Source organism: Gorilla gorilla, chromosome 6 (genome assembly GCF_029281585.2).
Source record: "Gorilla gorilla gorilla isolate KB3781 chromosome 6, NHGRI_mGorGor1-v2.1_pri, whole genome shotgun sequence".
Lineage (NCBI taxonomy): Eukaryota > Metazoa > Chordata > Mammalia > Primates > Hominidae > Gorilla > Gorilla gorilla.
The window spans coordinates 28,842,052-28,865,978 of NC_073230.2; the positions used below are offsets into that span (position 1 = coordinate 28,842,052).

The window sequence follows — 23,927 nt, forward strand, 5'->3', positions numbered from 1 at the left end:
AGGCATGGAGGCTCACGCCTGTAATCCCAACACTTTGGGATGCCAAGGCGGGTGGATCACCTGAGGTAAGGAGTTCGAGACCAGCCTGGCCAACATGGTGAAACCTCGTCTCTACTAAAAATACAAAAATTATTCAGGCATGGTGGCAGACGCCCATAATCCCAGCTGCTCAGGAAGTTGAAGCTGGAGAATCGTTTGAACCCAGGAGGCAGAGGTTGCAGCGAGCCGAGATTGCACCACTGCACTGCAGCCTGGGCGACAGAGTGAGACACCATCTCAACAACAACAAAAAGTTCTGGAGGTGAGTAGTGGTAATGGTTGCATACCCCTATGAATGTACTTAATGCCACTGAACTACACACTTAAAAATGGTTAAAATGATAAATTTTAAGTTATGTATATTTAACTACAGTTTTTAAAGAAAACGTATTTATAAAAACAGGCAGTCGGCCTAAGTGCAATAGCTTGCAGACCCCTGATGTAAACTTTCTTGTCCTTCTCACTATACTTCTTCCTTTGCCTCATACATCTTTGTAGTTGCTGTTGTTGTTGCTATTGCTGCTCCTCATTTCATTTCTTGATTAACCTGTGCAGCCAAAATGTTGCTTTGTGTGCAGCGGAAAAGAAAACCATTTGCACTCATTGAGGGTTACAGTTCTGTCTAAAGGTTGTTCATTCTGGAGCTCATAGCTTTAGCAGATGCAGATCTAGAATTATAAATATAAAAGTATGCCGTTCTGTGCTTTCAAAATGGCCATAGTGTTACAAAAACATTCCAGGACAGATGGGCTGGTTTCCACTTTTTCTGGTGGGGGTCTAAAAAGGCTTCACTTTTGTTTGTCAATGGCCAGTAGCACAGATTAGAGTGCTGGTGTTAAGAGTGCACCTGTCAACCATGGATGTCAAGAGCTTTTCTCTATGTGAAAGTTTTGGCTCTTGTACGAGTTGAACCCTCAGCCTTGACTCATCTCTCTGCTTTGACTGATTAGGTCAATTGATCATAAATCATCTTCCAAAGACTGGCCAGTGCTCAACCTTTCAGGTCAAACCTGATTCCTCAAAATAGAAACTCAGGCAAACAGAAATGTTCACATTTTAAAAGGAAACCTATTTTAAAATTAATATTTTGAAAATACAAATTATTAACATTATTATTGGAAGATAACTTTAAGGGGGTCAAATCAGTCTATTAAAACCTCTTAACAATTAGAATCAGACTGGGCGTGGTGGCTTACTCCTGTAACCTCAGCACTTTGGGCAGGAGCATCACTTGAAGCTCGGAGTTTGAGAGCAGCCTGCGCAACATAGCAAGACCTCATCTCCACAAAACATTAAAAATTTTTGACCAGGTGCAGTGGCTTGTTCCTGTAATCCCAACACTTTGGGAGGCCAAGGTGGGAGGATCACTGGAGCCCAGGAGTACAAAACCAGACTAGGCAACATGGCGAAACCTCATCTCTACCAAAAAAAATATTAGCCAGGCGTGGTGGCACACACTTTTAGTCCCAGCTCCTCGGGGGCCTAAGGTGGGAGGCTTGAGCCCAGGAGGTCTACGCTGCAGTGAGCCAGGATTGTGCCACTGCACTCCAGCCTGAGTGACAGAGCCAGACCTTGTCTCAAAAAAAAAAAAAAAAAAAAAAAAAAAATTAGCTGGCTGCAGTGGTGCATGCCTATAGTCCTAGCTACTTGCAAGGGTGAGGCCAGAGGTTCCTTTAAGCTCAACCTTATGAGTTAAAGGTTACATTGAGCTATTATTGCACCACTGTATTGCAGCCTGGGTGAGAGTGAAACCCTGTCTTTTAAATTAAAAAAAAAAATAGAATTCCTTCTTTACTATTAACTTGAATCCAGTGCACCAAAATTGATGACCAAAGAGTTGGCCAACGTAAGCTACCTTTGATGGAGCTGAAACCACAATGGTAATAAATTCTGTATCTTTAATGAAATGAAAATTATTTTTATTAATCTGAGAAAACAAAGCTCTAACAAAGCTATTAATTTCTAAAGTTTTTTTTTTTTTTTTTTTGAGGTGGAGTTTTGCTCTTGTCACACAGGCTGGAGTGCAACAGCGCAATCTCAGCTCACTGCAACCTCTGCCTTCTGGATTCAAGCAATTCTCCTGCCTTAGCCTCCCGAGTAACTGGGATTACAAACACCCGCCACCGTGCCCGGCTAATTTTTGTATTTTTAATAGAGATGAGGTTTCACCATCTTGAACTCCTAACCTCAGGTGATCCACCCGCCTCGGCCTCACAAAGTGCTAGGATTACAGGCGTGAGTCACCATGCCTGGGCTTCCAAAAGGATTTTTACCTAAAGGGGAAAAAATATATATTATTCGTATTATTTACTAATCATCCAACATTTTTAAAGCACCTTCAATACCTGCTTAAAAGACTAAAATCATATGACTTGCACACTTCAATAATTCTTCGTGTTTTTATTTTTTCTCTAATTTTTCTAATGAGTCTTTGCATGGTAATGTGCAAAAGACATTGATTTTAGAAATTTCAAAAATGCAGACATCAAAGAGCCTCAACAATTTTATTTGATATAACAAAATAGATTGTTTTAAATTTTTAATGCCATTCTCACTTTTTTTCTTTTAACACTTGACTCTTCTATCAATAAAACACGAATTGGTTGAAAACAACTTATTGGACTTTGTAAGGGCAAATATTGTTTTCAAATAAAAAGATAGATTTGTATTTGAAACTGCATTTTATTTAAATAATTTTAATTTGCATATATGAAAAATTGTGTTAAAATGTTTACTAATACGAAAATGCAGAAGTAGCACGTTGTCTACTTTAGCCATATATCTATTGTAGTCTCTCTACATTGCGCAGGTCCTCAGGTGTGAGGGGGAAGACAGAGAGCAGGTGTCTGAGAATTTATAGTCACCAAAATGATTAGGTTACAACACTCATTTCTAAACGCGTGAAGTATTTACAGATCACTTGAAGAATCACTCTAGTTTTCGGGATGTGACTCGTTGACCTTTGAAAGTGGAAGCAGGTGAATTTGCCATCATGCTCCTTCTTTCGTTTTGAAGTTTAATATAGTGCCACTGGCTCTCCAATATCCATGGTGCCAATTTCCCACTGATGTCTTATATCTTGGGTTTCCGTTCCCTTGTTAGAAAAGTATAGTGATGAAATAGGTGAGGTAACTTTGTGACCAGAAAGCCCATGTAATCACATAGTGTTTCCAGCACAATCTACGACGCTCTGACACCGGATATCAGCACAACAATAAGTAAGGGCAAAAAGCTTGTCAGGGAAGTTTGGCAATGAGTATAGCCTCAGGTAAAGCACAAAGGCGGTGGCTGTGAACTCTTAGAAATCAGAATGTTTATGTGGAGAATAAGTTGGCATCTCCTGATCGTTTCTAGGGGGTCTTTTTGTGAGGCTCATTAAAAAAAAAAAAAAGACCAAAGACAAGATGTCATGTACATAAAGTGAATGCCTCTCTTCTAAGAAGAATCATTCACAAAAAGGATTATTTCCAACCACAAGGGGATATGCATAGTTGTTAGAATTACATAAAACATTTCTTTTCTAAAACTGTCTTATAATTCTGCAATTTGAAAAATTTGACTAGCTGCACTAATTGGACTGACACAAATAAAGCCTCCAATTTTCTTATTGAAAATTGAAGTCCACCCTGTTAGTATTTTCCCTTCATAACGATGACTCTCTAGGGCCCTGAATGCCTGCTGAGCTTTCCAAAAAAAACATTTTTGTCATTTTAAATGATTTGTCTCTGACTATACATAAAAGCAATTAGAACAAATACTTTTATTTAAATGTATGTGCTGAGCATTTTTTTCTTTGGCTGGTTTCTCGATTTTGAATTTCTTACCATGATTTGTCTGCACAATTCCAGTGCAGCTATTACAGCAAACTCTTAACTCTGCTTGCCAATCACATTGAACAGCTCTAACTAGTCATGTGTGGAATTCAGAGAACAAAGAATCCTTCCATGGGTCTGAGATTCCTTCACCTCAGAAGCACTTCAGATCACAGACTGAACCGAAAGTTTCTACTGAAACCAACCTCTACAATTCTTCGCATAAAAGTAACTATTAATATCAGATACTGCCCTATCTACTTTAGATAGAGATACCTCATTTCCCCCAACAAACAAATTAAGTAGTAATTATCATTATCACTTCACAGGTATGGAAATTGAGGCTAGAGTATGTTAAGAAGCTTGTCCGAGGTCCTGCCTGCTAGTAAACATTGAAACCAAATTTAACCTCTTTTCTGTCTAATACCAAATCCAACGCTTCCTTCATTACACTGTGGCAAAAGTCACTCAAGCCCCCCGGTTCTCTCTTCTTGCAATGTAAAATCTGTACACATTGCCAAGGTAAAAAAGTTAAAATGTAAAAGCCAACATATAAAAAACCATGTATAAAGAATATACAGTAGGTTACTAATTTAATTTGTGCTTAACATATATATAAAAAAACTAATATACTAAAATATTAGTAGTGGCCATCTTTTGGCAGATTACTGGCAATGTTTCTTTCTTACACATTTTTTACTTAGAAATTTTCTATATTAAATATGATACTTTTATTAAATATTTATTTAAAATGCAAGGAATGTCACTAAGCAGTCAAATGCAAATGGAATAATGAAATGGATTTTCAGAGTGACATGAATTTGTCATGTTGTCATGTTCAATTGATAATTAACATTGGGCTTAACATGTCGGTGAATTTTTAATGTCCAAGGGAGGGCTTTTAAATGCAAAATGAACCCCTTAGAGCTGTCTAAATGTGAAATTTGTTATTGTGGTTAATTAAAGGACTAAATTTTTCTTAAACCCCTAAATTCAACATATAACTCTTACTAGCAGATTTAGAAATTAAATAATTTTTATTAAGAATAAGCACAATCGCTTTTAATTACTCTTTATTTTTTAACTAATAGTTTAGTAAGTTTAATGTATTAGATTTTTAACCTACATATGTAACTTTAATATTTTTTATTTTTTCAAACACCTCATTTCTGATAAGGCCAACTTACAGACTAAAACAGTCTTTATAAATTCTTAAGCAGCTTTTTAAAATAAAACAAACTGAATGTACAACTTTAGTAAGCATTCAAGCACTGTTTATAAACTTAATTAATTACATTCCCTAATGCATGTCAAATTTAAATCACAAGTATAATCAGGCATTTCTAATTAAAAATACAAAACAATTAAATTCTCTAACATGTCAGAGATTCTCTAACATGTCATCTCTTGAACATTTCATATGCTACATATAAGAAACATAAATTATCATTATGACTTAAAATATATTTCACATAAACTATCACAGTATTAATACTTTCTATATATTATGTTACTATCTCTATATAACTTCTACAGCTTAATGGGTTTGCAAAGTCATTTTGTAGTAGGACAAGCCTCAGACAAAACTCCTCAGACACCGAGTTAAAGAAGGAAGGGGTTTATTCAGCCAGGAGCATTGGCAAGACTCCTGTCTCAAGAGCCAAGCTCTCCAAGTGAGCAATTCCTGTCCCTTTTAAGGGCTCACAACTCTAAGGGGGTCCGTGTGAGAGGGTCGTGATCAAGTGAGCAAGCAGGGGGTATGTGACTGGTGGCTGCATGCACCAGTAATCAGAACGAAATAGAACAGGACAGGGATTTTTACAATGCTTTTCCACACAATGTCTGGAATCTACAGATAACATAACTGGTTAGGTCAGGGGTCGATCTTTAACTACCAGACCCAGGGCGTGGTGCTGGGCTGTCTGCCTGTGGATTTCATTTCTGCATTATAGTTTTTACTTCTTCTTTCTTTGGTGGCAGAAATTGGGCATAAGACAATATGAGGAGTGGTCTCCTCTGTTATTCATCTGACTAAAGAGTGAAAATTACTATTTCCAGCAGTGCCGGGTTCTCCAGATAAAGATTCAAAATGAATATCCTGCTACAGATCTAGGTAAACTGTCTGATTTGGGGAACTGGAATGTGGGATCAGATCTGTGATCCTTTTCCAAGCCAGTAACACTTACCATATCAACAGGGAAACTCAAAGGCATGCTTTTAGCTGCCATGCAGCTTTATAGTCCTTAAAATGTATTCCTTCAGTAAATTTCCTTGGGTAAATTTCACCTTTATGCAAATTTTATTTTCAACTTTTTATTGTCTGATTTAGATACATGGAATTCTGCACCTACCACATGGAATCCAGCTAATTACCTTCCATTACTGTTAATTGAATTATGTGCGTTTCATGGTGATAGCACACTTTCATATTTTATTCGTTATCTATCTTCTTGACCACTACTTGCTAATCCTTATAATAGTCTCCTCCTTATTCATGGTTTCACTTTCCACAGTTCCTTTGGTCAACCACAGTCTGAAAATATTACATACAATAAGATATTTTGAGAGAGAAAGAAAAAAATAAGACCACATTTGCAGAACTTTTTTTACAGTATATTCTTATAATAGTTCTATTTTATTATTAGTTATTGTTAATCTCTTACTGTGCCTAATTTATAAACTAAACTTCATTATAGGCATGTATATATAAGAAAAAACACACTATATATACAGTTTAGTACTATCCTCAGTTTCAGGGGCCCACTGGGAGTCTTGGGGTATATCCCCCATGGATAAGGGGGAACAACTGTATATTAGCAATGTAACTGATTACATGTAGATTATGCAAATATATGCAAAATGTTTATAAATTCTTTTCCACCAGCATAGGAAAACATTGTTTTCATGTTCGTTTATCACACCTATATATAGGTCACGGTTTGAGGACAGCTAGTTCATCTGGCTATCAACCTCCAAGGCCTGCCGTAGCTCACTCAAATTAATCATCTAATAACAATCTTTTACACATAAACATAAAGTATTACTCTTAATAAGTATAGGATTTTTGTAAACCCACTGCAGCACACCTAATTAAGCTAATTTTTTTATTTTTTCCGAAAATCTAAGCTGTCTAGGTTAGATGCACAATAAAAATAATAATCAATGAAATTAGCATAACAATATTTAATTTGCCATTGCCTATTATAATTGACATTGTTTCCAATTTTTAATACTATAAATAAAATTACAGTGAACATGTATTTGTTCATAAACATAGTTTTATTGTTCTGTTGAATTTTGTTTTTACAAAAATTCCTAGTAGTAATATTACTCAGTGAGCAGATGCATTTAGTTTGGCTGTTCATAGGTATTGCTTTGAATGCTTTCCGAAAAGCTTGTTTGATCACAACTGTGTCAATTTTGTACTTACTTGTTTTGTTTGAATGTTTTATAGTATAAGCAAATTTATAGAGGTTAAATAGATGCTACTAAAATGTTGCTTTGATTACTAGGAACAATAGATTTTTTTAATAACTTCTTTTGCTATTTAAATTTTTACTTATGTGGATTTTTTTGTTTATACCCTTTGCTCATTTACTACTGGGACTTGATGTTTGTCTTGTGAATTCAAATTAATTCTTTATGTATTATGTTAAGCTTTTCATACTTATATTTTATGCAAGCTGTTCTTCGATTAAGTTTTATCATATTTCATTTTATACATACACTTAAATGTTTTGTATTCACTTCTATGGCAATGAATCTAGAAACCTTTTGCGTAATTATTATTTAGCTTTCTTTAAAAAAAAAATCTATTTTAAAATATGTGTTTGTTCCATGAGGGCAAAGACCATGCCTATTTTACTCAAAAGAATCTGCAGGATCTAATATGTAGCCTGGCACTTACGGGGCATCCATTAATTTTTTTGTATTTGAAAATATACAGAATTTCTCAAAGTGTTTGGCAATTAAATAAATTTTGATAACACTGAAAAGTATAGTCTTATGGAATAATAATTCTAATTAGAAAAGAATTTTTTAAAAAATTAGTCTATTCAATGAGATTTACAATGTATATTAGCATATTAAAGTCTGAGTAGTCTGGTTATTAAAAAACAAAAACAAAACAAATAAAAACCTATTTAAGTTTATTTAACCCAAAAGTATACAAATTTATTTGACCATAGAACCTTCATTAACTTCTGTTATATGCAGATCAAATGTCCAGTGGAATAGGCTTCAGGAATTATGTACTAATGTCATTGCACATTCATTTGCCTAGTGTATTTATCAGTGAAAATATACTTAAGATCAGTGTTCACATAGAGAGTATTACAATGGCTTCTACTGAAAAAAGAAAAACATCTAATAAAGTAGCTATGAGCTCCATAAGCATTGCTTGGCCTAAAAAAGAAAAAACACAACAAAAAGTAAAGTAACTATAAGCAATGCAAAAAAAAATTCTTTTCTTATTGTTATATTTTAAAAATATTTTCTCCATAATATATATGGAGGGACACTATTTGTGTATCATTCACAGATATTTCTTTAAAAACTTCACAGTAGCGTGTGTGTGTGTGTGTGTGTGTGTATTCTGTGATCAGATCTGTTAAATTATGGACATTAGAAATTGGATATTTGCTTTAAACAATATTAAGTAGTAATGTTTTTTGCACAGCTCTTAAAATAAAAATAATTATAATTTAAAAGTGTAGAGTTTTAAATAAATACATTAAAATTAAATGCACAGAAATTTTCTAAAACCAACACTTTTAAAGTAGAACATATTTATTTGTTCTCGTCAATGAATAAAATTTTAGCTAAGTCATTAAATTTCTTTCTGTGTGAAATGCACAATTTCTCTGTCCAAAATATCTTGCTAATTGGACTTTAGGATTCTGTTTTAAATGTAGAAAAATGGACAGAATATCATTTTTATCCATAAATCAAATATAAGCTGAAAAAAAATTTTAAATTATAACTTTTCTTGAACCCATCAGTAACCTGAGATCTCATGGCAACCAATTAGCCTGAATCATAAGGAAAGACTGGAAACTCCAAGAAGAGACTGGATGCAAGCACTGAATCACCTGGGGCAGAGCACAAAAAGAATATGTGGCTGCTATATAAGTGGGTAGAAATAATTCATATGCTATTAGCAACAAATTGTTAAATCTGAGCCTTGACTATGATGAGAGTATAAAACCCAGAGTAGCAACAGACACAGGGGTATCTATACCCATTCACGGGCTCCTCGTGGACCTTCATTTTATGGTCATGAGAAAAGATTACAGACACAGTAGGAAACCAATGAAAGCCTCACTTATGATGCAGATGTAGAGTAATGGAGTTGTCACCACTGTAGAAAGGACAGGAAACTTTACTATGACCATATTCCCCTGGGCAACAGAAGCCTAAATCCAAAGAGGTCAGATAACCCTATGCCAGATAAATACAAAATACATAAATAAATAAAACAGCATGCACCTAGACTTGAAATATTCAAACAACTGAAAGCCAAAGGTAAAGAGAGTACAGATGCCTCTTGACTTACAATGGGGTTATATCCCAATAAACTCATCCTAAATGGAAAATATTGTCAGTCAGAAATGTAGGGTAACTAGGAGCTGTGGCTCGCTGTAGGTGCCCAGGATCAGGAGAGAAGGAAGATTTCTACTGAATGCATGTTGCTTTCACACCATCATAAAGTAAAAAAAGTTAAAGTTGAGGGCCAGGGGCAGTAGCTTACACCTGTAATCTCAGCATTTTGGGAGGTTGAGGTGGGTGGATTGCTTGAGCCCAGGAGTTCAAGACTAGCCTGGGCAATGTGGCAAAACCCCATCTCTACAAAAAATACAAAAATTAGCCAGGCATAGTGGCATGGGCCTGTGGTCCCAGCTACTCAGAAGGCTGAGGTGGGAGGATCACCTGAGCCCAGGAAGTCAAAGCTGCAGTGAGCTGTAGTCATGGCACTACACTCCAGCCTGGGGACAGAATGAGACCCTGTCAGAAAAGAAACAAAAGGAAGGAAGGAAGGGAGGGAGGGAGGGAGGAAAAGAAAGAAAGAAAGAAAGAAAGAAAGAAAGAAAGAAAGAAAGAAAGAAAGAAAGAAAGAAAAGAAAGAGAAAGGAGAAAGAAAGAAGAAAGAGAAAGGAGAAAGAAAGAAAAAAAAGAAAGAAAGAAGAAAGAAAGAATTGTAAGTTGAACCATCATAAGTTGGGGACAATCTGTATCTTACAAGCTGCCTAAGAAAAAAGACACATTACAGAGGGGAAAAGAAGATAAGAACTATGACAGACTTCTCATCAAAACCATGCAAGCTAAAAGACAGTGGAATGACATCTTTAAGGCAATGAAAAAAAAAATCTGTGCACCTATATGCTATACTCAGAAAATCTTTCAAAAATGAAGGCAGGAAAACACAACACTGTTTCTCTACGCTATACTCTCACAACATACTTCTGACACCAAATGTGTGTGGTTTCTCCCCACACACCAAGCAATTCTGCAGCAGACACCGAGTATCTTATAATTCAATTCCATTCTGACACTAAAAACCAGGCTTCCCACAAGCCCCTTCTGGAGTCTGATAATTTGCTAGAATGGTTCACAAAACTCAGGATTATACTTTATTTATGTTTATCAGTTTATTATAAAGGATATAACTAAGGAACAGCCATGTGGAAGAGACACATAGGGCAGTGTGTGGGAGAAAGAATCATACAGATCTTCCATTCTCTTTCTGGGTGAGCCTTTCTCCCAGTACTCCACAAGCTCAGCAACCCAGAAACTCATTGCATTTCCTAGTTCAAGAGTTTCCACTGAGCTTAATCTCCAACCCCTTTCAGCCATCCCCTGATATCCCCACTAAGTTTATTAGTATAAACTCAGTTGTATAGAAAGGAGCTCATTATGAGTAACAAAAGATACCACTATCTCAGGAAATTCCAAGCTTTTTAGGTGCTCTGTGACAGAAACTAGAGATAAAGACCAAATACATTTCTTATTCTACCACAGAAGAATATAGATATATTTTTAGATTATTCATTACCCACAGACATACACTGTAATAAATGTTTTTAAAAAGTACTTAAGGCAGAAAAAAATATGACACCAGACAGAAACTTGTATCTACATAAAGAAATAAAGACCTCCTGAAACACTTTAAATGAAACTAAACATAAAAGAAATATTTTGCTGATTTTTAATCAATCTAAAAGGTAATGGCTTAAAGCAAAAATAGTAGCATCAATGTATTGGGATTTTATAGCTTATATAAAAGTAAAATGTCTGACAATATCACAGACGATGGAGAAATTTGGAGTTTACTGTTGCAAAGTTTGTATACTACACATGAAGCAGTATTATATTATTAATATTTGAAGGTAGACTATACTTAATTAAAGATATACATTATAAACTCTAGGGCAAACATTAAAACATGTATTAAAGAGGTATAAATAATAAACCAGGCCAGGTGAAGTTGCTCACATCTATAATCCCAGGACTCTGGGATGCCAAGGGAGAAGGATTACTTGAGGCCAGGAGTTTCAGACCAGACTGGGCAACATAGTGAGATCTGGTCACTACAAAAAAATTTGAAAATAAAATAAAATTAGCCAGACATAGTGACATGCACTGGTAGTCCTAGCTACTCAGGAGGCTGAAGCAGGAGGACTGCTTGAGTCCAGTAGTCCCAGGCTACAGTGAGCTATGATCATGCCATTACACTCCAATCTGGGTGACAGAGTGTGACCTTGTCTCTAAAAAAATTAAAAAATAAAAAGCCAATAGTGGAAATAATATAGAATCATAAAATGTCTTATATTAATGTAAATACAAACAAGAAAAAAAATCCAAGAGGGGGTGGGACAAATAAAAAGCAATTACCAAAGTGGTAGGTTTTAATTTAATCACACCAAAATTATTTTAATGTAAAGGGTCTGAACACTCTAAGTACTGATTGTCAGATTGGATAAAAAAGCAAGACTCAAGTATATGCTGTCTATAAGAAACTAATTTTAAATATAAAGACTTCTAGTTTAAAAATATAACATTCAAACACTAATCAAAATATTTTGCGTATTTAAATAAATGTTGACACCCTAGTTGTAAACAGTATTTGATATCGTATATGACGTATATGATATATAACATATAAATAACAATGAAATGTGATTTATCTATATTTAAATCAAGAAATAAACATTCTCCCTAAACCTGTGGCTTTTTTCCAAAGCTATTTCCAAAGCATTCTCTTAACCTTTGTGTTCATGACACAGCTAGTACTTCAAAAGAGAGTCAAAGCTGATACCTCAGCAGTCTTCAAGTGACAATTGGATCCACATTTATCTCTGGACTGGATTGTTTGAGGTGTCATAAGTACTTTCATCAAAATAGAAATAAATGACTTTGTGACTTTCCTGTACTAATGTAAATGTATGCATTTATTAAGCAAGACTCCACAAAACAGAGTGTGTTCACTATTTATTGTTAAATTTCTATGTTCTTCTTTCTACTTTTACAATTTTGTTGTTTCCAGATTATACTTGTGTAAGTTCTTATAATCTTTCCCCCTCTTAATCCTTCTTGTGGAATAGAAACTTCCTAATGAATGGTCTACTTGTCAGTCCACAAGCTTTCTTCTGTACACATATATATATATATATAATACACTGATTCAGTAATCAATAACATAAAAATAATTTTTTTTTTGAGATGGAGTTTTTGCTCTTGTTGCCCAAGCTGGAGTGCAGTGGTGCGATCTCAGCTCACCACAACCTTCACTTCCTGGGTTCAAGCAATTTTCCAGCTTTAGCCTCCCACGTAGCTGGGATTACAGGCATGTGCCACTATGCCTGGCTAATTTTTTTGTATTTTTAGTAGAGACAGGGTTTCACCATGTTGTCAGGCTGGTCTCAAACTCCTGACCTCAGGTGATCTGCCTGCCTTGGCCTCCCAAAGTGCTGGGATTACAGGCGTGAGCCACCATGCCCGGCCATAAAAATAATTTTCAAAATACTTTGATTCTCTAGTATCAAGGTAGTGCATATAATATAGGTTTGTATGATAATCCTTTCTAACATATAAAAACTAAGTCACCTCTCTTCTTGGGAAATCTCAACCCACAAGAAACAGCAATTTATTTTTTATTATCTTCTGCCCTCAAACTATATATCAAGATGTTTAAAATTTAGATTTGAAACCTGGCTACGTTTTAGGATAAGTAATTTAATATAACAAAGAATAATTTGGCAGGTACAATTTCTGTTTAACAACTTTATACCAGGTAAGGTGGCTTACACCTGTAATCCCAACACTTTGGGAGGCCAAGGTGGACAGATCGCTTGAGCTGGGTTAGGTGGCGCACGCCTGTAATCCCAGCAACTTGGGAGGCTGAGGTGGGAGGATCACTTGAGCCCAGTAGGTCAAGGCTGCAGTGAGCCATGACCTTGTCACTGTACTCCAGTCTGGACAGCAGAGCAAAACCTTTTCTAAAAAAAATGTTAAAAACTTTACATTATAGGACATAAAATTCTTATAAATATTTTAACAAAGGCCCCGGTGTTAGAGTCTTAGGTTTAGGGAAAAATATTACAAGTTTATTTAGTTCTCTTATTTAATTACTTAAAAAAAGATTACATGCTAAAATATGTTAAATAAAAATATAAATATAAACCAATTGATTTATCTTTCCATAATCTTAAAACATAACTAGAGTAACAAAATCAAGAAGTGCGAAAAGATAAGATTGATAAATGTTTAGATACTAAAACAACCACTTCAAGTGTTATAAAAGAGTTATGTAGAGAATTATTGAGTGTAGAGGAGAGCATTTACTTCAAAAATGTTGGAGCATACTTGTCTGGCAGGGAAGATAAAATGATCATGAAGGTGGTTTTCCCAGGGTGAGATTTATTTATTGCACTCTGGGTGTGCAGACCCCTGCAATTTCCCCAAAAGTGGGAAACTTGGCTGCATAATTTGTGTTCTTCCTTGGTTAAAAAGAAAAATAGTAGGCTAATAAGGGAAGGCTATTCAGATGTTGTATTAGTTTTGAACTATATCTTGTAGAATGTGATCAACCAAGGCAAAGCTGACTTGGGAGAAACACGGGAAGGTGCTGTCAGGAATAGTATGTGCAAAACACAGCAATGAATACCAAGATATATTTACATAAATGTAAAAAGTTATGTATGGTACTATTGAGGAAGTGACAGATAAGTGAGCCAAGATCAGATTATGAAGAAACTTACATGTGATACTAAAGGTTTCTATTTTTATCCTGAAAAAAGTATGGATAACTTTTGGGCTAATACTTAAAATTTGTATTTTTTTAAAGGATCACCTTGGAATCATGGAATATAAATTAGAGAAAAACAGGAGAGCTTGACCAATATGGAAGAAATGGCAGCAAAACAGGCAGGAAATTACACAATTCTGAAGAAAAGCAGTATGAGCAGAATTGAAAGAAAAGGTAAGGTTCAATACGTTTAGAAGATACAATTGAGTAGGTTTGGTGGCTAATTGTAAGTGAGACATGAAGTAAATGGAAGAATTTCTAATGATTCAAAATTTTCTGAATAGTTGCCAAAAATAAATTGGGTGAGCATCTTTAGGACATATTGAGATCTTTGACATCTTGAGATTAATGGACATATTAATGTTCAAAAGAAGACATACAAAAAGATACATTGTCATCAAAGGCAAGATTGAGATAGATATTTGGGAATTGTGGCCCATGGGTAGAATTGAAAATTATGGATGAGATTTTCTCTAGAAGAGTGAGTTTTTATTTTTTATTTTATTATTATTATTTTTTTGAGACAGTCTCACTCTGTCACCCAGGCTGGAGTGCAGTGGTGGGATCTTGGCTCACTGCAAACTCTGCCTCCTGGGTTCAAGCAAGTCTCATGTCTCAGTCTCCCGAGTAGGTGGGAGTAGCATGTGCCACCTTGCCCAGCTAATTTTTTTTTTTTTTTTTTTTTTTTTTTTTTTTGGTATTTTTAGTAGAGACAGGGTTTCACTGTGTTAGCCAGGCTAGTCTTCTGGACTCAAGTGATCCACCCACCTCAACCTCCCAAAGTGTTGGGATTACAGACGTGAGCCACTGGGCCTGGCCCAACAGTGCATCTTTAAATGTGATCCTGAGATCTCCATTTGACCCACAATGGTTTGCAGAGAGTGTCTGTATGAAAGGAAAAAATAGAATAAAACTCTATTCACACACATCTCACAAAATTGAGTATAAGATTATTCATTATTAAAAACTTTTTTAAAAAGCTCGTCATTATTCTCACAGAAATCCAATTACATGTTTAATGAGTGTTGGTTTGCAAGCTCTGTAAAAACTGCATTGGTAAGTTTATCTTGGAAAATATTTTATGTTATTTTTTACATCTATGATTTTGCATTTTAATTAATACTATTGTACTTTATCCCCAAGTCACAAAAACGGACGAACAGTGACCCACTGAAGCATAAAAGATGGGAACAAACACTACAATGCCAAATAATTTAATTTTTAAAAGATAAATAGTATAGCCCTCCAGTGAAATGTAGAGTGGGGTGGTTTTACACAAGGACCTGAGAAAGAAAAATGCAAATGGGAACTGCCATTATGAATATCTGAATATTGCATTATGTGGTTCGGTCCATTTACACCATCCTTGTCAAATAGTGAAGTTTTGTCAAATGATAACATGAAGTATATATGCCTTTGCTCCATTTTCAAAGAAAGCCCAGTTTCAATCAAGTAAACCAATTTAATTTTTCTAGAACAAGCAAATATACCATTTTCTAGTATAAAGCTGATTAATTGTATCACTTAAACCAAAACTATAGAGGCATCCTTCAACATTGTACATGTCACAGCCAAAACAGGCAAAAGTCACACTGTTGCTAACAAGCTGATAAAATCAGCCACAAAAGTGAATACTATGTATTTTGCTCAGCTGATAAAACCAGCCACAAAAGTGAATAATATGTATTTTGCTTAGCAACAAAACAGATTAAGTTTTGGCAAAAATCTTTTAGCAAATGACTCTAGTGAATGTTGCCCAATATAAATAGCCTGCAAAGTTAAAGAGCAATCACTGTCTTTGGGGAAATGACCAGGTGGGATATTCAAAATATTTAACAACTGATAAGGCATAGAGAGCAACCAATCATAACAGATGCCAACTGCAAGCAAATGGTATAGGACTACTGGTATGTGTTAGCTTGCATATCAGCAGATATTTTGCTTTACAACTGTGTAGAGTATGAATAATTTCTTGGCAATTGTCTAATACATATATGAAGTGCTTGACAATGTTTTTTGTTTATCATTAAAAGTCTTAGTGTTCGATTTAGGGGAATTTTTGACCCAAAGTTAATCCAGATGCTCTTCTCCTTGACAGCTGTAATTAATCAATAGCTAGGTGAAAGGTTCAGAACTTTAAGAGACAGACATTGGCCAAACGGTTTTTCAAAGTACTCTTTAGTTTCTATTTCAATAATTGTAAGGTTAATTTGTTTTTGCTTTTGCTTTTGTTTTTGTTTTGTTTTAGAGACAGGATCTCACTCTGTCACCTAGACTGGAGTGCAGTGGCATAATCACAGCTTACTGCAGCCTTAAGCTCCTGTACTTAAGCTGTCCTTCCACCTCAGCCTCTCAAGTAGCTGTAACTACAAGTGCACTCCACCAGGACTGGCTAATTTTTTTTTTTTTTTTTTTTTTTTTCAGTAGAGACAGGGTCTCACTATGTTGCTTAGGCTGTTCTCAAACTCTTGAGCTCAAGTGATCCTCCTGCCCTCCTGTCTTGGCCTCCTAAAGTGCTGGGATTACAGATGCGAGTCACCATGCTGACCAATTTTAAGTTATTAATCAGCTATTATCCAGCCTAGTTTCTCAGCTGCCTGCTATGGTGTCCCCAGTAGAAAACTCTGTTTCTATACTCACACAACCCTTCTGACACCAAATGTGTGGGCATTTTGCACACCAAGAAGCTATCTGATTCTGTTCAGATACCAACAATCCAGTTCAGTTCTGACACTAACTACTCAGGATGTGATATTCCATTGGTTTTAGGGCTCAGACCCACAAGATTGCCCTCACTTCAGAGGCCAGTTCCGAGTATCAGGTTTCTCACAGCATACTTCTGACTTACACAATGTATACATTGAGGCTCCCAGGACCCCCTCCTCGGGTTCAGTAATTTGTTAGAATGGCTCACACACGCAGAACTCACGAAGCCATGTTATTTATTTATGTTTACTGGTTTATTATAAAGGATACAAATGAACAGCTAGATGAAGAGGTACATAAGGCCATGTCAGGAAGGGTCCCTAGTGCAGAAGCTTCTGTTCCTGTGGAGTTAGGGTGTGCTAACTTCCAGCAGGTGGATGCATTCACCAATCCAGAAATCTCATTGTTCAGGAGTTTTTATGGGGCTTAATCTCTAGCCCCCATCCCCAACTTCGCAGAGTTGGGGGAGGGTGGAAGCTGAAAGTTCCAAGCCTCTAATCACTTGGTTTCTAGTGACTAGACCTGTCCTGAGACTATTGAGGGTCTTCATCCTAAGTCACTTCATTAGCATGAACTCAGGTGAGATCAAAGGGAGTTTATTATGAATAATGAAAAACTCCTACCACTAAGCAAATTCCAAGGGTTTTAGTGCCTGGATCCAGGGACAAAACCAAATATATTTCTTATCATTTCACAGTCTCTTTGTTAGAGTTGCTAGTGTTCCCACCAGTAGAGTTGTCCTGTTTTAGTAGGAGAAAGCAGGAAAAAAAATTGTCTAAGCCAAGCCTCATCGTCTCAGTTAGGTATTTTCCTCTGGGTTTGGTGACCTGCCTCCCTCTGTTATACCTGTAATGCTTGACAACCAATCACAATGTTTTCTTTCTCATTTGGGGCACTGAGAGACAGGACTCCTAAGTTCTTTTTTTCTGTTTTTTTGTTTCTTGGTTTGTTTGTTTGTTTGTTTGTTTTTTAAGAGACACAGTCTTGCTATGTTGCCCAGGCTAGAGTGCAATGGCTATTCACAGGTGTGATTATAGCACACTGCAGCCTTAATCTCCTGAGCTCAAGTAATCCTCCCTCCTCAGCCTCCTGAGTGCCTGGGACTATAGGTGCATGCCACAGCACCCAGCCTCCATAAGTTATTGAAAAGAAATATTACGAAGTAGTTAATATGCAAAATTTCTTGTGATATAGAAAAAGATATAAAGCCTGAATAACACATACATTTGCTCCATCCTCTTGTAATTTACGTAAATTCTATCTTAGTATGGAAATGACTCAAGCCTTATGGTGCTACCATCTCCTGGTGTGTTTGTCAAGTTCATCTTTTTGCAATAAAGGAAAGCAAGTGGTCATTGCAAAGTAGAATTGTCTAAAGATCTCCTGGCTTACTATGCTACTGGAGAAGAGTTTTTGTTGTTTAGTTTAACAATTTATTTCTGGGCTGGAAAGGGTTGATGGGATCAGTATTGATAGGGCACCTGCAACATGTGCAGCCAGAAGATGTTGTTATTAATACATTAATAAATGGGAGGCCGGACGCGATGGCTTACACCTGTAATCCTAGCACTTTGAGAGGCTGAGTTGGGTGGACCATGAGGTCAAGAGATTGAGAGCATCCTGGCCAACATGGTGAAACCCCATCTCTACCGAAATACAAAAATTAGCTGGGTGTGTTGGTGCACGCCTGTCGTCCCAGCTACTCGGGAGGCTGAGGCAGGAGAATCACTTGAACCCGGGAGGCAGAGGTTGTAGTGAGCTGAGATCCCACCACTGCACTCCAGCCTAGTGACAGAGCAAGTCTCTGTCTCAAAAATAAATAAATAAATAAATGCATACATACATACATACATACATACATACATACATACATACATAAATAGGAGTTTTGTCCAAGTGTCCATCCCCAGGCTGCTTTCTCCATAACGAATAGCAGGAAGGTAAAAATATGTCTCCAGATCTTAATTCAGAACTGAAGAAGTAGATTATGAAAAATTGTGAATGAAGTCAAAGTTTAGCATCTTCTCAGCGTGCTGTGCAAAGAAATGGGCAGTAGGTTCCAGGTCATGCTTTTTACATTTAAAAACAATACCTCTTGAATGGAAATGAGAGATGAGATAAGATAATAACATCTCTTTATGACATGGCATAGCCAATAAAGCACATTTGTGTGATTTTAAAATCTTGTTGAAGTGGTAAATCTTTGAAATGCATTCAATATTTTAACTTCAGGCCTGAAACACCTTAATGTTAATATTTAAGATTTCACTTTCTCGGTAAAAACCAAACTACAGTTCTTTGGTTTCAGCAAGAGTTTATTCTTTTCTAACACTTGGGGATTTTTTTCCCTATGTAAAGGGGATAAACAGGGCCAGCCATGGTGGCTTATGTCTGCAATTCCAGTACTTTGGGAGGCTGAGGCAAGAGGATTGCTTGAGTCCAGGAGTTCAAGAACAGACTGGGCAACATAGTGAGACCTCATCTCTACAAATAATACAACAATTAGCCAGGAATGGTGGCATGCACCTGCGATCTCAGCTACTTCGGAGGCTGAGGTAGGAAGATCACCTCAGCCTGGGCAGTCAGTCAAGACTTCAGTGAGCCGAGATCATACCACTGCACTCCAGCCTGGGTGACAGAGCGAGACTCTGTCAAAAAAAAAAAAAAAAAGTGGGGATAAACAACATATTTAGGCATATATTTTAAAACATATTCACATGCTACAACTAAAACATAAAGATATAAGTTTCAGAGCCAAAAACATACCTAAGAGGTACATTAATAATTATTTTGCAATTATCTCCCAAATTCTAATATTTGACTTTTGAGTAACTGAAAAATGTGGAAAGTAATTACAAAGTTGCATAATTTCTGAACCCATGTTTGATTCAAATATCCAGAACTACTTGAGAGAGCAAACAATTCTTATATGCCATTCTCAACAACCTATAAGTTTTTATAAAATAGAAATAAAAAGTAATGAAAGAAACTGCCTGGAGCAGGGAGATAAAGAAGGATAGGTTAATGGGTACAAAAATACAATTAGAAAGAGTAAGATGTAGCGTTTGGTAGCACAATAGGGTGAGTATAACTGACAATAATTTACTCTGCATTTCAAAATAACTAAAACAATGTTGCTACCACAAAGAAATGATAAATGCTTAAGGTGATGGATACCACAGTCACCCTGATTTGATCATTACACATCGTATACTTGTATCAAAATATCACATATACGCAAGAAATATTGTATAGATAATAAATTATCTATCCATAATAATTAAAAATTTTTAATTTCAATTAAAAAAAAGAAACTGCCTGGATGTGGTGTCTGATTTTAAACTCAAATAGAGATACCTTGATGGAAGAATGGAAACCATACTATTCTTCTCATAAATATGAAACAACCTTAATAAATAATAAAAATAATAATAGTCACAAAAGTTTGTAGTTTTATTTTTACTAATTCAAAACTATGATTAATTTTAAAAGTTATGCTTAAGTAAAACCATGATTACCTTTTATATAAAACTATGATTAATTTTTTAATAATGATAATTTTTTTAGGGTGCTTTCAAATTGACAACAAAATTGAGCAGACAGTATAGAGTTCCCACATACCTCCTGCCCCCAAAGGATGCACAGCTTTCCCCACTATCATTATCACGCCAGAGTGGTATTAACACATTTGTTACAACTGATAGGCCTAAGTTTGCAAATCATTATCACTCAAAGTTCATAGTTTGCATTAGGGTTCATTTGTCACTAAGGGAATTAGTGATAAATGTGTAATGACATGTATTCACCATTATAGTGTCATACAGATCGAAGAATGTCAAACAGAACAGTTTCTTCATTGCTCTCAAAATCTTCCATGCTCCACCTATTCATTCCTTCCTCCCCACAATCTCTGGCAACCACTGATCTTTTTATTGTTTCCATGGTTTTGCCTTTTCTGGAACGTGATATGGTTGGAATCATACTTTAGGTAGCCTTTTCAGATTGGCTTATTTCACATAGTAATGTGCATTTCAGATTCCTCCATGTCTACTCATGGCTTGATAGCTTGTTTCCTTTTAGTGCTGAATAATATTCCATTGTCTAAATATACCACAGTTTATCCATTCACTTACTGTAGGAATTTTGGTTGTTTCCAAGTTTAAACCATTATGAATAACACTGCTGTAACTATTAATGTGCAGGCATTTGTGCAGACACATTTCAGTTCATTTAGGTAAATGCCAAGGAGCACCATTGCTGGAGCATATGATAAAGGTAGGTTTAATTGTGTAAGAAGCTGCCAAACTGTCTTCCAAAGTGGCTGTAACCATTTTGCATTTCCACCAGCAATGAATGAGAATTCGTATTATTCCACATCCTCTCCAGCAGTTGGGGTTGTCAGTGTTTTGGATTGTGGCCATTCCAGTAGATGTGTAGCTGTAACTCATTGTTGTTTTAATTTGCAATTCCTTAATGATATGTGATGCTTAACATCTTTTCATATGCTTATTTGTTATCTGTATATTTTCTTCAGTGACAAGTCAGTTTAGTCTTTGGCCCATTTTTTAATTAGGTTGTTTATTTTCTTACTGTTGTGTTTTAAGAGTTCTTTGAATATTTTGGATTAGAAATTGTTTTGTTAGAGTAGATAGCTAGTCAGACATAAACAGGGGAGTAGAGGGTCTCCACCCCATCAGGAATGTCAGGTGATCATCAGGTGATGGTCAGGGAGTTGTCACACTGCTACTCTAAGATAATAATTGGTCACAGCCGGCAACAGGAAAGGCCGTTTTCCAATAGATATAAAACACCTGAGGCCGGACATTGTGGCTTACGCCTGTAATCCCAGCACTTTGGGAGGCCGAGGCGGGTGGATCACAAGGTCAGGAATTCAAGAACAGCCTGGCCAAGATGGTGAAATCCCGTCTCTACTAAAAATACAAAAATTTGCCCGGCATAGTGGCGGGCGCCTGTAATCCCAGCTACTCCGGAGGCTGAGGCAGAGAATTGCTTGAACCCGGGAGGCGGAGATTGCAATGAGCCGAGATCGCACCACTGCACTCCAGCCTGGGCTACAGAGTGAGACTCCATCTCAAAAACAAACAAACAAACAAAAACAAAACAAAACAAAAAACACCTGAAACTGGTGGTCATCAGCTTTCCAATAAGATCTCAGGAGTTGAGCAAGTGGGCTCAAGCGTGTGCGTTAAGAGGCAAAATGGCAGAGTTTAATTGGTATATGACCTACGGGTGCATTCTACACAGCTCAGGTGAGCATGCATACAACTCCAGTAAACACACTGAGCATGCTCAACTTCCAAGTGCTAGCTGGCCACCACACATGCCAGCAGCTCACCCCAAGGGAAGAATCAAGAGAAGAGGGAAACAAAATACTAGACGTATGCCAGCATGTAAAACCCTAAGTCCAAGGTCAAACGGTGCATTTGTCCTCCAAGATGCCTGCTTGGTTCTCTTCCAAGTGTTCTTTGCTTTCTTTTTGTTCCTGCTCTAAAGCTTTTTAATAAATTTTCACTCCTGCTCTAAAACTTGCCTCTGTCTCTTCTTCTTCCTTATGCTCCTCAGTCAAATTCTGTCTTCTGAGGAGGCAAAAATGGAGGTTGCTGCAGACCTGTGTGGATTCACTACTGGTAACAGTGTAATGGATATGTCTTTTACAAATACTTTTTTCAGTCTGTGACTTGTCTTCTCATTCTCTTGACAGTGTCTGTCAGAGTAGAAGTATTTAATTTCTCTCTCTCTCTTTTTTTTTTTTTTTTTTTTTGAGACAAGTTCTCATTCTGTTGCCTAGGCTGGAATGCAGTGGGCAGATCATGGCTCGCTGTAGCCTCAACCTCCTGGGCTCTGGTGATTCTCCCACCTCAGCCTCCTGAGTGGCTGGGACTGCAAGAGCATGCCACCATGCACAGCCAATTTTTGTGTTTTTTCTGGAGACGTGGTTTTACCATGTTGCCCACCCTGGTCTCGAACCCCTGAGTTCAAGCAATTCACCTGCTTTGGCCGCCCAAAGTGCTGAGATTACCAACACGAGCCACTGCACCCACCCTAAGTGTTTAATTTCCACCAAGTCCAGCTTACTAATTATTTCTTTCATGGGTCATCCCTTTGTGCTATACCTAAAATGTCATCACCATACCCAAGGATATCTAGGTTTTCTTGTACGTTATCTTTTATTTATAGTTTTGCACTTTACATTTAGGTATATGATTCATTTTGAGTTAATTTTTGTGAAAGGTCTGTGTCTAGATTAATTTTTTTGTATGTGGATATCTATGATTAATTTTTTTAAAGTATCTTGAATTGGGCTTCTTCTCCTGAACAATGTAGTCATTAGATGCAAAAAATTTTAGAAAAACACTAATCTGGAGTCAGAAAAGAAGAAAATTGAGGCAGAGATCCTGGAAAATCACCAGCATTTAAGGAGTAGGTCAAGGGAGCTCTGGAGTGACTGTTGCCTACCTGAATCATCCCAAGTCCATTGAAATAACTATTTTTGCCATCACCTGCTTTAGTTACTTGATGAAAGCTGCTTTGGGAACAGGGTGACATTATACTGAAGAGGCAGTTCCTTGCAGCTGAGGTGGGTTGACCTAAAGGAGCTTGGCACTTACTGCATCTGGGCAGCAGACTCTTCCTTGAAGAGGGATCTGTTTACCTGAGAGAATAACTTTGCTCTTAGAGAGTAGTTACTGATTTAGGGGTAAAGGATCAGGATGTCTGCAACTTAACTCTCGAATGGTTCAACAATAATAATATGTACTTGCTATTATTACTAGAATTATTATTTTATTTAGAAAGAGAAAGCAAACATAAGACATTAACAATTGCTAAGTCTAGGTGAAAGACAAATGGGCATTCATCATATTACACTTGCAACTTTCCCATACATTTGACATTTTCCAAAATTAAAATTTGGGAGAAAAAAATTCAGGAGCCCCAAACAATTGGTATCTGTGAAACATCCCCAATACAATATCTATGACACTTTATTCCTTGACTTAATCATATTTCCATTAAGGGCAAATTATAACACCAGAAGAGCTGGACGT

The 23,927-nt window shown here is 36.4% G+C and overlaps 1 pseudogene; it reads left to right on the forward strand.

The window, feature by feature from the left end:
* The first annotated feature begins 13,708 nt into the window (after positions 1-13,708).
* On the forward strand, positions 13,709-13,852 carry LOC115935527 (uncharacterized; annotated as a pseudogene).
* Positions 13,853-23,927: the final 10,075 nt, after the last annotated feature.